This window comes from Hordeum vulgare, chromosome 2H (assembly GCF_904849725.1).
Source record: "Hordeum vulgare subsp. vulgare chromosome 2H, MorexV3_pseudomolecules_assembly, whole genome shotgun sequence".
NCBI classification, from domain to species: domain Eukaryota; kingdom Viridiplantae; phylum Streptophyta; class Magnoliopsida; order Poales; family Poaceae; genus Hordeum; species Hordeum vulgare.
Genome location: NC_058519.1, coordinates 264,738,060 through 264,750,951, shown reverse-complemented (window position 1 = coordinate 264,750,951; position 12,892 = coordinate 264,738,060).

Here is a 12,892-nt window from a genome sequence, read left to right as displayed (position 1 = left end):
GCCTTCTAGTTTCATCTGTCTGTACTCAGACAGTTTATCTACTTCCGCTGGCTTGTAACTTGAATGACTGCTATGATGTGTCGTGAGACCCCTACTGTGTAATATTATGTGTGTGGCTCTTCCGAGCCTTTTAAATAAAGCTTGTATGTTTATGGTTATGTTGTGATGCCATCGATGTATCCATACATATCGGCATGCCATGCGTACGTGTGCCGTGCTTGATATGTATGTGGTTCGATTACCTAGCCGTAGACTTTAGTAGCATTCCTTAGAGGGAAATGCCCCTTTGTGATCCAACGAGCCATGGTAGCTCGCTAATGCTGCGGACACATTGGTTGACCGGCGTGTGTCCTTCTTAGCTGATGTGTCTGTCCCCTTTGGCGAAATGTCACGCGATGTAATGGAGTCCTTGTAGCTTGCTACGACTCGTCTACATTCGTTGGTGACCGACACCTGCTTTGCTGGGTCATGTATGCCTGTCCCTGTGCGGAACTGCCACTTTGGTTTATGATTAGACATGTCGATCCGGGTTCTTTGTCATTGGATTGCTAGCGACACAATTGCATACGCGAGTCAAAAGGCGCAAACGGTCCCGGCTAAGGTAAGGCTGCAGCCGTGAGGTTAACCGTGCGTGAGACCGCAAAGAGATGCGATGTGTTACAGGCTGGATTCCTATGGCTTAGGATCGGGGTCCCGACAAATTAACACTACTAGCAACCTGTAAAAGTACCAATCGGAGTCGCGAGACGGAGATTGGTTACGAGAGATGAACTAGGGTTTGGAGATGAGATGGTGCTAATGAAGATGTAGATGGTGATGAGTCCTCTCCGATGAGAGGAGTATTGGTGATGACGATGGCGACGATTTCCCCCTCCAGGAGGGAAGTTTCCCCGACGGGATGGCCCTGTCGGAGCTCTAGATTGATTCTGCTCAAGTTCCGCCTCGTGGCGGCGGCGATTCATCCCGAAAGCCTCCTCCTTATTTTTTCTGGAACGAAACCCTCCTTATAGCAAAAGATGGGAGCCAAAGGGGCAACAGGGGGCCCACAAGCCACCTAGGTGCGGCCAGGGGAGTAGGTTGCGCCTGGCAGGCTTGTGGCCTCCTGGTGGCTCCCCTCTGGTACTTCTTCAACCAAGTATTTTTTATAAAATCCAAAATAATTCCTCGTTGATTTTCACGGCTTTTGGAGTTGCGCAAAATGGATATCTCAAACTTTCTCATTTTTCAGACCAGAATTCCAGCTGCCGGCATTCTCCCTCTTCATGTAAACCTTATAAAATAAGAGAGAAAAGGCAAAATTAATTTACCGTGAAGTGTAATAAAAGCCCATTAGGTGATAAATATCAACATGAAAGCATGATGCAAATTGGACGTATCAGATAGCCATGAGGAACCACCTTCGTCGATGAATCACCACACGAGAAGTCATCAACAATTCTTTCTACTCAACCCTAGATGTTCGATGAGCAACAACAAGAGACGTGGCAACACCATGAAAAGGTCCAGAAGACTTAGCAGGCTCCTCTCCGGACCACGAAGCAAGCATGACTGTCGAGCCCGAGAACCCTAGGGTAGGATGAGTCATAAATCTATTATACGAAGTCGAGTCCGTGAAATGTTTCGGATGAAACCATGTTGTGTGTTGCTTGTTTTTGTTGTTTGTGCTTTGATATAAGTCGCACTTTTGCTCTAGGCAACAAGCATGTAGTTATATCACCTGCCTCATCTTGATGTTTGAATTGACTTTCCAACACTTACTTGGTTGCACTTGCACAATCGCACCCTTAGGCACTCCCCTCTGTGCTACTACTCTCTCTCACACCCCTCTCGGCAATTGAAGACCAGCAAGACAAGATGCACCAGGGATCCACTTCGACGGACAGCTAACACTGAAGACACTCGGTACACCATGTTCAACGAGACGCAACCTGTAGGAGTTGTGCTTTTCCCTCAAGATTGGAAACGCTCTCTAGACCAGACTAACCTTCATAAGCCCTTCCGGCTCAAATTTCGGGTCACGTATCTAAAACACGGATTTGCTAGTACACCCGTCGAGCCTCGATAAAACCCCACTTAGCACCGGGAACGAGTGAATCACAGTGAACAGGTATCCTTCGTTCTGAAGCTAGCACCATAACCCAGATGTCATGAGAAGGACCGTTCTCAGATATAAGAATGTTAGACTATGGTCTGTTGTGATGATGATACTTGTCTTGAGGATATAGCTAGACTATTTTCGTGGATTGTAAGACCCTTATGAAGGTAGGTGAACTTGGTGGAACAAGTTGATATAGTAGCATAACCTACATGTTCCTGGAGTAAGTTGGATTCAGTAGGACGATTATGATCACGAGCAAAAATTCTTGGTGGTATAATTGACTTTATCAGGTAGATGACATGGTTTGATGATTTTACCATAATGACTTGGAGTAGCAAGTAAAATAACTTGTTGGATTTGAGTATCAGATTTAAATAGGTAGTCTCAATAGAGTATCGACGATGACAGAGACCACATGGTTCGGAGTAAGTTGTATTTAGCACGATAATCTCGATCATGACACCAAGTTTCTCGGTGGTTAACGAGTAGAAGTAATTGGAGTTGTAGAAATAACTTATGAACCTGTATAAGCATGACCTTGGAAATTAGTTTGCCATGATATTGGAAGTCGGTGGATATACTATGACGTAATCCTTGCAATAATATGTGAAATTATGAGGACTCTAGGTGATCATGTAGAATCCAATCGATATTGGATTTGTAGGAGTGATGGGTCAAGTGGTGATCGATCGGATTGATGGACCACTTGATCGGATTCGTAGGAAGGAAACCGATATTGGATTGGTATACTACATGTTTCCTTAATGTAGAAATCCAGTAACCTATCCATTGGATGATCTAGAGGGACATTTGGATTGGTAGCATTCCAGTTCAAGCTTAGCAACTTGTATGCTTCCCCGAGGTTCCCGCATAGGGACGCATGTGCAATGTTTGTTGTATGATACTTGTGGTGTTTGGGTTTAGATCTTCCCTCATCCCCGGAGTTGACTAGCATTAGTGGTATGGAGTTGAATTATGTGAGATGGTATCTTTGATAAATAGGGTGATTGTCGAGCGTTAGAGGTCAGACTACTGGCATCTAAGTAATGTGCTTAGAGATAAGATGATAACTGTTGACCCACATCCTAAGTTCCTTGAGACCCTAAAGCTTCACCCAGCCATAAGGTGGTCGGATTACGACCATAGAAAATGACTCTAAGTTGTTGGAATATGGCCAGTACCCTGCCCGACCACCACCCATCCTATCTATGACGGACATGGGCCTGAAGGACTAGGACATGTTGGACCACAAACCCCTCGGCCAGTAACCACCCATAGCAAGTCCTCCTTCTCCTCACCTGTCTCGTGAGCACTACGCTTAGGTGATGCTTGGGGAAGTATGTTTATGTCCTCAAGATGACATACTTATTCGCCCAATAAGAGGATGAACACCTTAGTCCTGTTTGGATGAGACCCAAACTGCGCAGATCGCCATGACTCTCGAGAGCGAGGCATAACAACTCTCCAACAACTCGATGCAATTCCCCGCAAGCATGGAGAAGCATCGACATGATCGAGGAGCCACGGCAATGGAGAAGAAACAATAAGATTTATTACAACTACACTGGATACAACGTGCAACACTATAAGAACAGCAAGGACAAACGCAGTGGAAGCAACCTCAACCCGAACCACAACCACGTTCACGGCCACACACTAACACTTGACCGCTTGCCACTATGGCACACCTCGGTTCCTTTGTGGGAAGAAACCCGCATAAATATTTATTTTGTGAAGTCACTGCTAACACACTAATACCACACGCACACTGAGTAGTTGCCTAGTCGTCATGAACCTTGCCGCCGCAGAGAGCAGCCATCCGGGTAGCAGCATCCTAACGATTATCGTGGATGATCACGCAATAGAGTGTCGAGACTCCGACCATCACCGCCACCACTCCGGACAAGAGGATTATGAGCCACCCGGGGTCACGTCCACCATTGCAATCTCTCCTCGAGCACCTGCAAGGATAAGAAGAAGGAGGAAGAGGACCGGAGCAACAGCTAGGGACGAGGCCGGGTGAGAGAACGAGAAGGACACCCTGGCCAATTTATAGCCAGGATCGGTGAGCCACTGGCAAGGCCACCAGCCCCACTCGCCTCTCGGTCGTCGGTGCTTGTTCAGAATCCCAGAGGAGTGCCGACACGCGCAGGCCCGCGAGGTGAGTGCTCGCTACACCGGCAGCTGGCTCACCGCGCACCACTGCATGGCGGCCCCGGACACCCTACGCCCCTAGGCACCGCAAGTGGAGGAAGCACCTCGGACTCACCCTGGGAAGAAGAATCAGAGGAAGAAGAAGAGGCTGACAGTGGCCCCTGGGCCCACCTATCGGCCGGAGTAGATGCCAAGCACCGGGTACGATTAGAACAACCAGGAATTGCAATTTTTTCCCTTCCTCCAACGTCTTCATGAATCGCGGGTGCACCAATAAGTGGCGTTCTTGTGGTGAACACGCTAGACTGTGTGTTTAGAATAAATTGCTATCGTTGTGTTCAGCAGCATAGCAGAAGTAGGCCCTTGTAATCACCATAACAAATCTCAGGGACCAATTATTCTTTTTTTGTTTATGATTGTGTTGGTTGAACTGACTGTTGTTTGCTTGCTTGCTGGTATGCTTGTGTTTGATTCTCAATAAATTCCAGCAAAATTCTAGCATGTCACATATGATATATGTGATGATGTTGCCAGGTTTCATCTCAATACAAGTTGATTTGATTCACTTAATTATTCTAAAACCCTATCTATCCAAATACACATTTGAGAAACTCTACATTGTTAAGTATCTCCAATTGTGCTCAAATTTGGTAGACATGTTCTAATACTCCAATAATGCATCCACACCAAGTGGTGCATCAAGGAGAATAGAAGAACTTGTCCCAAGCCCCTCAAAACCCTTTGTGTTGATTTCTGACTTTGGGAAACTTTACACTATAAAGTTTCTCCAATTGACCCCAAACTTTTTAGGCATGTCTTAATACTCAAATAATGCCCCCACACCAAATATTGCATTTGTGGGAATTGATGAGAATAGCGTTGTAAGCAGAAGGCCACTTCTGCCAATTTCATGGGTTTTCCAAGTCTACATTTGAAACCTTCTCCACCAAATCCCAAATTTGGTGTCCAAGCTTATTTTCATATATTATTTGATCCTCTTAAGTTTCATATCCGTTGAAGTCCATCTAGTGGCCCTGACACTCATCAAACACCTTGTGTGTACTGACCAAATTGGCTACCTTGACCCCTTCCACTTTTACCCTTGATCTCAAATTCCTACCACAGCCTCTCCTAGTAACCTTTCTACTCCGGTAGCTTTGCCATGGCCACTGGTCCATTATTGGTGAGAGACCCCTTGTAGCCACTTCTCATTTTACCCTTGGAATCATCATTTTACTCCTCTTTCCCCACTTATGCTTAAGCCAAAGCCCCCACCTTATTCTAGGGTACCTCTATTATGTCAATGCATCATTTCAAACAAAGAGATGGCATGCTCATGTAAGAAAAATGAGCAGCACACTTACAAGCTGATTTCTTGATGAATTGTAGCTTTGTACAACAAGTACTGGCTACCCTTCATTGCTTGAGCTCAAATTTGGCAGTGTTGTAGACCTTGCATAGCTAACACTGCAAGACATATTTTTTCCCCAAAACTCCCCATTTGAGACCCACTTCCATTAGCTCTAAGTTTGGTGTTACAAACTTAACCTTAGTCAAAGGCCATTCAAACCAACTCCACTAGAGACCAAACTCCTCACTCATCCTCCAGATATCATGCTCCACATCCCACACACCTTTGACTAGTCAAGCTGCTGGAGTAGGCACAGGTGGCCATGGTGACCACCACCCTGGACTTCAATATGGGTGCTCTGCACCTTGTTTCTTTCCTCCAGCCCATTTCTAGCCGAATCAAGTTGTCTCAGTATGTCTCCACCCTTCCTTTTGACCATTCCAAGCACTTCCACCCACCAGCTAGCTTCCAAGATCCCTCCAGGGTGCATGGCATCCATGCACCAGGAAGCTCCAGAGAGCTCCCAAGCTCTCTCTCCCTCTCCCCCTCTAATCTCCTCTCCCCCATGCCTCTCTGGCTCCCACTGACCTTCTCCTCCCTCCCAGCAACCTCTTGAGTTCCTACCCTTCTCTCCCAAGCCCTCCTCCTCCTCCTGCCCCGCCGTGGCCGAAGCCCCACCCGAGGCCTCCGCTTGAGCCCGAGCTAGCCAGCTTTCGCCTCTCGCCTCTAGCCTCACCTGGAGTTCCCTAGTCCACAACACCACCTCCCCACTCTCCCTCCTTCCTCTCAGGTGGCCGGGGGACCTTCCTCCTCATCAGCCGAAGCTGGCCCCGCTGCGGCAAAGATCTCGCGTGCCTCGGAACTCCCCGGCGAAGGCAAACCAGCTAGGTGGACGGGTCTCCTCGCCCTGCACGCGTCGGTGGTTGGAGCGGCGTTAGGTATCTATAATTTTTTATTGTTCCATGCTATTTTCTTGTCAAACTTTGCATGTTTTGTATGCCTTTTATATCTTTTTTGGGACTAACTTATTAACTCAGTGCCAAGTGCAAGTTCATGTTTTTTTCGTGTTTTTGACCCTTTTCGGAGGAGGATTTTAAACGGTGTCCAAATGGAATAAAACTTCTGAAAAGATTTTTTCCGGAACAGAAGATACGCGCCAAACTTGAGAACCAAGGCAGGAGCCAGCAGGGGACCCCACAAGCCCCCTAGGCGCGGCCAGGGGCCCGCGCCTCGCAGGCTTTAGGGCCCCGTGTGGCACGTCTGCCCTACCTCTCCCGCCTATAAAGTCAGAAAAATCACAAAACTGCGCGAGAGATCCATGAAAATACTTTTCCGCCGCCGCAAGCTTCTATCTCCGCAAGATCCCATCTGGGGCACATTCTGGTGCCCTACCAGAGGGGGGGTTCGGATACGGAGGGCTTCTTCATCAACACCATGACCTCTCCGATGATGCGTGAGTAGTTCACCATAGACCTCCGGTCTATAGCTAGTAGCTAGATGTCTTCTTCTCTCTGTTGGATCTTCAATACAAAGTTCTCCAGGATCTTCATGGAGATCTATCCGATTTAATCTTCTTTGCAGTTTGTTTGTCGAGATCCGATGAATTGTGGATTTATGATCAGATTATCTTTGAATCTTATTTGAGTTTCTTCTGATCTCTCTTATGCATGATTTCATATCCTGGTAATTCTCTTCGAGTTGTGGGTTTTGTTTGGCCAACTTGATCTATGATTCCTGGAATGGGAGAAGTGCTTGGTTTTGGGTTCATACCGTGCGGTGACCTCACCCAGTGACAGAAGGGGTAGCGAGGCACGCATCATGTTGTTGCCATCAATGGTAAAAAGATGGGGTTCGCATCATTGGTTTGAGTTTATCCCTCTACATCATGTCATCTTGCTTAATGCGTTACTCTGTTTGTCATGAACTCAATACACTAGATGCATGCTGGATAGCGGTTGATGTGTGGAGTAATAGTAGTAGATGCAGAAAGTATCGATCTAATTGTCTCGGACGTGATGCCTATATGTATGGTCATTGCCTTAGATATCATCATGACTTTGCACGATTCTATCAATTGCTCGACAGTAATTTGTTCACCCATCGTAATATTTGCTATTTCGATACAAGCCTCTAGTGAACACTATGGCCCCCGGGTCTACTTCACACCATATTTTCAGCCTTACTCTTTTACTTCGTTGCACTTTCCGCCTTCAGATCTCACTTTGCAATCAATCTTGAAGGGATTGACAACCCCTTTATAGCGTTGGGTGCAAGCTCTTTTGTGTTTGCGCAGGTACTCTGGACTTGACGCGATTCTCCTACTGGATTGATACCTTGGTTCTCAAACTGAGTGAAATACTTACTACTCCTGGGCTGCATAATCCTTTCCTCTTCAAGGGAAAAACCAACGCAAGCTCAAGAGGCAGCAGAAGGATTTATGGCGACGTTGTCGGGGAGGATCAAGTCAAGAACTCATCCAAGTAATTGTCGCAAACTCATATCTTGCATTTAATTTGTTTGCCTCTCGTTTTCCTCTCCCCCACTTATGAAAAACAAAAATTTACAAAAATATTTTCCTTTTTCGTTCGCCCTTTTCTCTCGCTTGCTTCCTGGTCGCTTGTGTGGGATAGTCTACCTTTCCTCATGGCTAGACCCACCGCTTCAAACGATACGCCCGACAACGAAGTTCTCAATTTCAAGCAAAATGAGAAAGAAAACTTAAAGACGCTTGGTATAGGATTTGCAATGCTTAGAGTAGATCTACTCGTAAGCAATCTACTACCGTCCTGCTTCGCAGTTTTTATGTGGGTATTTCTCCTTGGAATAGGTATATTCTTGACACCATCGTAGGAGGAAATTTTTTGGGTAGCCATACCGTTGATTCTTACGGAGCTGTAATAAATTTGGTAGCCTCACCCCCACTCATGGTTAATGGAACTACCTTAACTCTGGAACATGTGATGCATAGGCTGGACGTCATTGAAAATAAAGTTGCTACGATCAAACTCATTGAGAATTTGGATAAAAAGATCCACAATCAAATCACTCAGTACGGGTCCAAGGTGGGAATGGTTTTGAAAAATTTAAAGGAGAAGGAACCCACAGTTAACGAAAAACTAGGTCATGATTCCGCTAGGATTCGCAAACTAGAGGATGTTATAACCAACTTGGGTTCCGCTTTTACCGATGTGCAGAATACTCCAAACTTTGCCCACAATAAGGCCACCAAGTCTATTTTTGTTCCTAAAAATAGTGGTGAATCATCTAGTAAGAAAGATGAAGACCTTAAGATGATGAGTGATCACGCTACTTATGGTTTGAGCACCAAAGACGACGATACGTGATTCTATCGCTTTATGCCTAGCTAAGGGCGTTAAACAATAGCGCTTGTTGGGAGGCAACCCAATGAATTTATATTTTTCTTTCTGTTTGTTGCATCCACACCATCATAATCCTGTTACGATTGTGTCTTTTGTGTTTCTTTTTGTGATTGAGCCAAGCAAAACCTTTATGACCAGTCTTGGTGATGGTTGTTTGGTCCTGCTGGAAAAACACAGAAACTTTTTGCTCACGAGATTATTTTTTATTTTTATTCAGAAAGAGGTTTTGAGTTGATTCGTTTTTCTTCTGGTTTATATGCCTTTTCCCAGGCAGTCGTCATTTTTCAGAATTTTTTAGGTACCAGAAATATACTAAGTATACATATTGCTACAGACTGGTCTGTTTTTGACAGATTCTGTTTTTGTTGAGTTGGTTGCTTGTTTTGATGAAACTATGGATAGTATCGGGGGGTACTAGCCATGGAAAAGTGAGAATACAGTAATCTAACACCTATATAAATAGAAATCAAGAGTGCTATAGTACCTAAAGAGGTGGTAGTTTCTTTTCTTGTGCTAATGATATCACGAGTTTCTGTTTAAGTTTTGTTATGAAGTTTTCATGTTTTGGGTGATGTTCTCATGGACAAAGGGATAAAGAGTGGAAAGAGCTCAAGCTTGGGGATGCCCAAGGAATCCCAAGCCAAATTTAAGGACACCAAAAAGCCTAAGCTTGGGGATGCCCCGGGAAGGCATCCCCTCTTTCGTCTTCAATCCATCGGTAACATTACTTGGAGCTATATTTTTATTCACCACATGATATGTGTGTTTTGCTTGGAGCATCTTGTATCGTAGGAGTCTTTTCTTTTTGTTGTGTGACAATCATCCTTGCTGCACACCTTTTGAGAGAGACATGCACTCATCGTGAATTTGCTAGAATGCTCATCGTGCTTCACTTATATCTTTTGAGCTAGATAATTTTGCTCTATGTGCTTCACTTAGATCTTTTAGAGCACGGCGGTGCGTGACTTGGTAGTTGGCTTGTGCTATGAAAGTAGTCCCAAAGGTTATAGGTACCCAAAGAGGATACAATAAAACTTCCATCTTCATGTGCATTGAGTAGAAAGAGAAGTTTTGATTCCACTCAATTAGTTTTGAGACATGGATTTGGTAATATTAAGAGTTATGTTAGTAGGGTGTTGTGAATCTAGAAATAATTGTGTTGAAGTTAGTGATTCCCGTAACATGCACGTATGGTGAACCACTATGTTAGGAAGTCAGAGTATAATTGATCTATTGATTGTCATCCTTTGTGTTGCGGTCGGGATCGCGCGATGGTTAACACCTACAAACCCTTCCCCTAGGAGTATGCGTTTAGCACCTTGTTTCGATTACTAATAAAAACTTTCACAACAAGTATGTGAGATCTTCAAGACTAATGTGAGCCCATGGTATAGATGCACTTTCACCTTCCACCATTGCTAGCCTCTCTGGTGCCGCGCTATTTTTGCCGGTGCACAAACTCACCATATGCCTTCCTAAAAACACCCACCATACCTACCTACTATGGCATTTTCATAGCCATTCCCACATATATTGCCATGCAATTCCCACTGTTCCGTCTCATGACTTGTGCCGTCACTCTCATGTTGCCATTGCATGATCGTTAGATAGCTAGCGAGATGTTTCAACGTCATACGCCAAGCTAGATCGTTGCAAATCCCGGTACACTGCCGGCGACATTTCCTATAGAGTCATTATCGTTCTAAGCTTTGAGCTGTGAGTAAATAAAAGTTGATGATCATCATTATCAGAGCATTGTCCCATGTGAGGAAATAAAAAAAAGGCCAAAGAGCCAAAAAAAGAGAGAAGAGAAAAAAAGAGGCCAAAGAGCCCAAAAAAGAGAGAAAAAGAGAGAAGGGACAATGCTGCTATCTTCTTCCACACTTGTGCTTCATAATAGAACCATGTTCTACATGATTGAGAGCTTCTTGCTTTGTCACCACCATATACTAGTGGGTATCTTTATTATATAACTTGGCTTGTATATTCCAAAGATGGGCTTCCTCAAATTGCCGTAGGTCTTCATGAGCAAGCAAGTTGGATGCACACCCACTAGTTCTCCTTTTGAGCTTTCACATACTTATAGCTCTAGTGCATCCTTTGTATGGAAATCCCTACGCATTAACATTGATATCTATTAATGGGCATCTCCATAGCCCTTTGATACACCGAGTCAATGTGACCATCTCCTTCATTTTTGTCTCACAACCAGCACCACACTCTATTCCACCTATAGTGCTATATCCATGGCTCACGCTCATGTATTGCGTGATAGTTGTAAAAGGTTTGAGAAAGTAAGAGTGCAAAAACAATTACTTGGCCAATACCGGGGTTGTGCATGATTTAAATTAATTGTGTGAGGATGACGGAGCATAGGCAGACTATATGATTTTGTAGGGATAACTTTCTTCGGCCTTGTTATTTTGAAAGTTAATGATTACCTTGTCAAACTTCGGATGTTTTGTATGCCTTTTATATCTTTTTTGGGACTAACTTATTAACTCAGTGCCAAGTGCTAGTTCCTGTTTTTTCTGTGTTTTGGACCCTTTTCAGAGGAGCATTTTAAACGGTGTCCAAACGGAATAAAACTTCTGAAAAGAGTTTTTCCGAAACAGAACATACGTGCCAGACTTGAGAACCAAGGCAGGGGCCAGCAAGGGACCCCACAAGCCCCCTAGGTGCGGCCATGGGGCCCGCGCCAAGCAGGCTTGTGGCCCCCCTGTGGCACGTCTGCCCTACCTCTTCCGCCTATAAATTCAGAAAAATTCCAAAACTCCGCGAGAGATCCACGAAAAATCGGCAAGCTTCTGTCTCCGCGAGATCCCATCTGGGGCACGTTCTGGTGCCCTGCCGGAGGGGCGATTCGGATACGGAGGGCTTCTTCATCAACACCATGAACTCTCCGATGATGTGTGAGTAGTTCATGATAGACCTTCGGATCCATAGCTAGTAGCTAGATGGCTTCTTCTCTCTATTGGATCTTCAATACAAAGTTCTCCATGATCTTCATGGCTATCTATCCGATGTAATCTTCTTTGCGGTGTGTTTGTCGAGATATGATAAATTGTGGATTTATGATCAGCTTATCTATGAATCTTATTTCAGTTTCTTCTAATCTCTCTTATCCATGATTTCATATCCTTGTAATTCTCTTCGAGTTGTGGGTTTTGTTTGGCCAACTTGATCTATGATGCTTGCAATGGGAGAAGTGCTTTGTTTTGGGTTCGTGCCATGCGGTGACCTCACCCAGTGATAGAAGGGGTAGCGAGGCACACATCATGTTGTTGCCATCAAGGATAAAAATATGGGGTTTTCATCATTGGTTTGAGTTTATCCCACTACATCATGTCATCTTGCTTAAAGCGTTACTCTGTTTGTCATAAACTCAATACACTAGATGCATGCTGGATAGCGGACAATGTGTGGAGTAGTAGTAGAAGATGCAGAAAGTATTGGTCTACTTGTCTCGGACGTGATGCCTATATGTATGATCATTGCCTTAGATATCGTCATGACTTTGTGCGGTTCTATCAATTGGTCGACAGTAATTTGTTCACCCACCGTAATATTTGCTATTTTGAGAGAAGCCTCTAGTGAACACTATGGCCCCCTGGTTTACTTCACACCATATTTTCAGCCTTACTCTTTTACTTTGTTGCACTTTCCGCCTTCAGATCTCACTTTGCAATCAATCTTTGAGGGATTGACAACCCCTTTATAGCATTGGGTGCAAGCTCTTTTGTGTTTGCGCAGGTACTCTAGACTTGACGCGATTCTCCTACTAGATTGACAACTTGTTTCTCAAACTGAGGGAATTACTTACTGCTCGTGTGCTGCATCACCCTTTCCTGTTCAAGGGAAAAACCAACGCAAGCTCAAGAGGCAGCAGGGACGGTCGGAGTTGCGAGG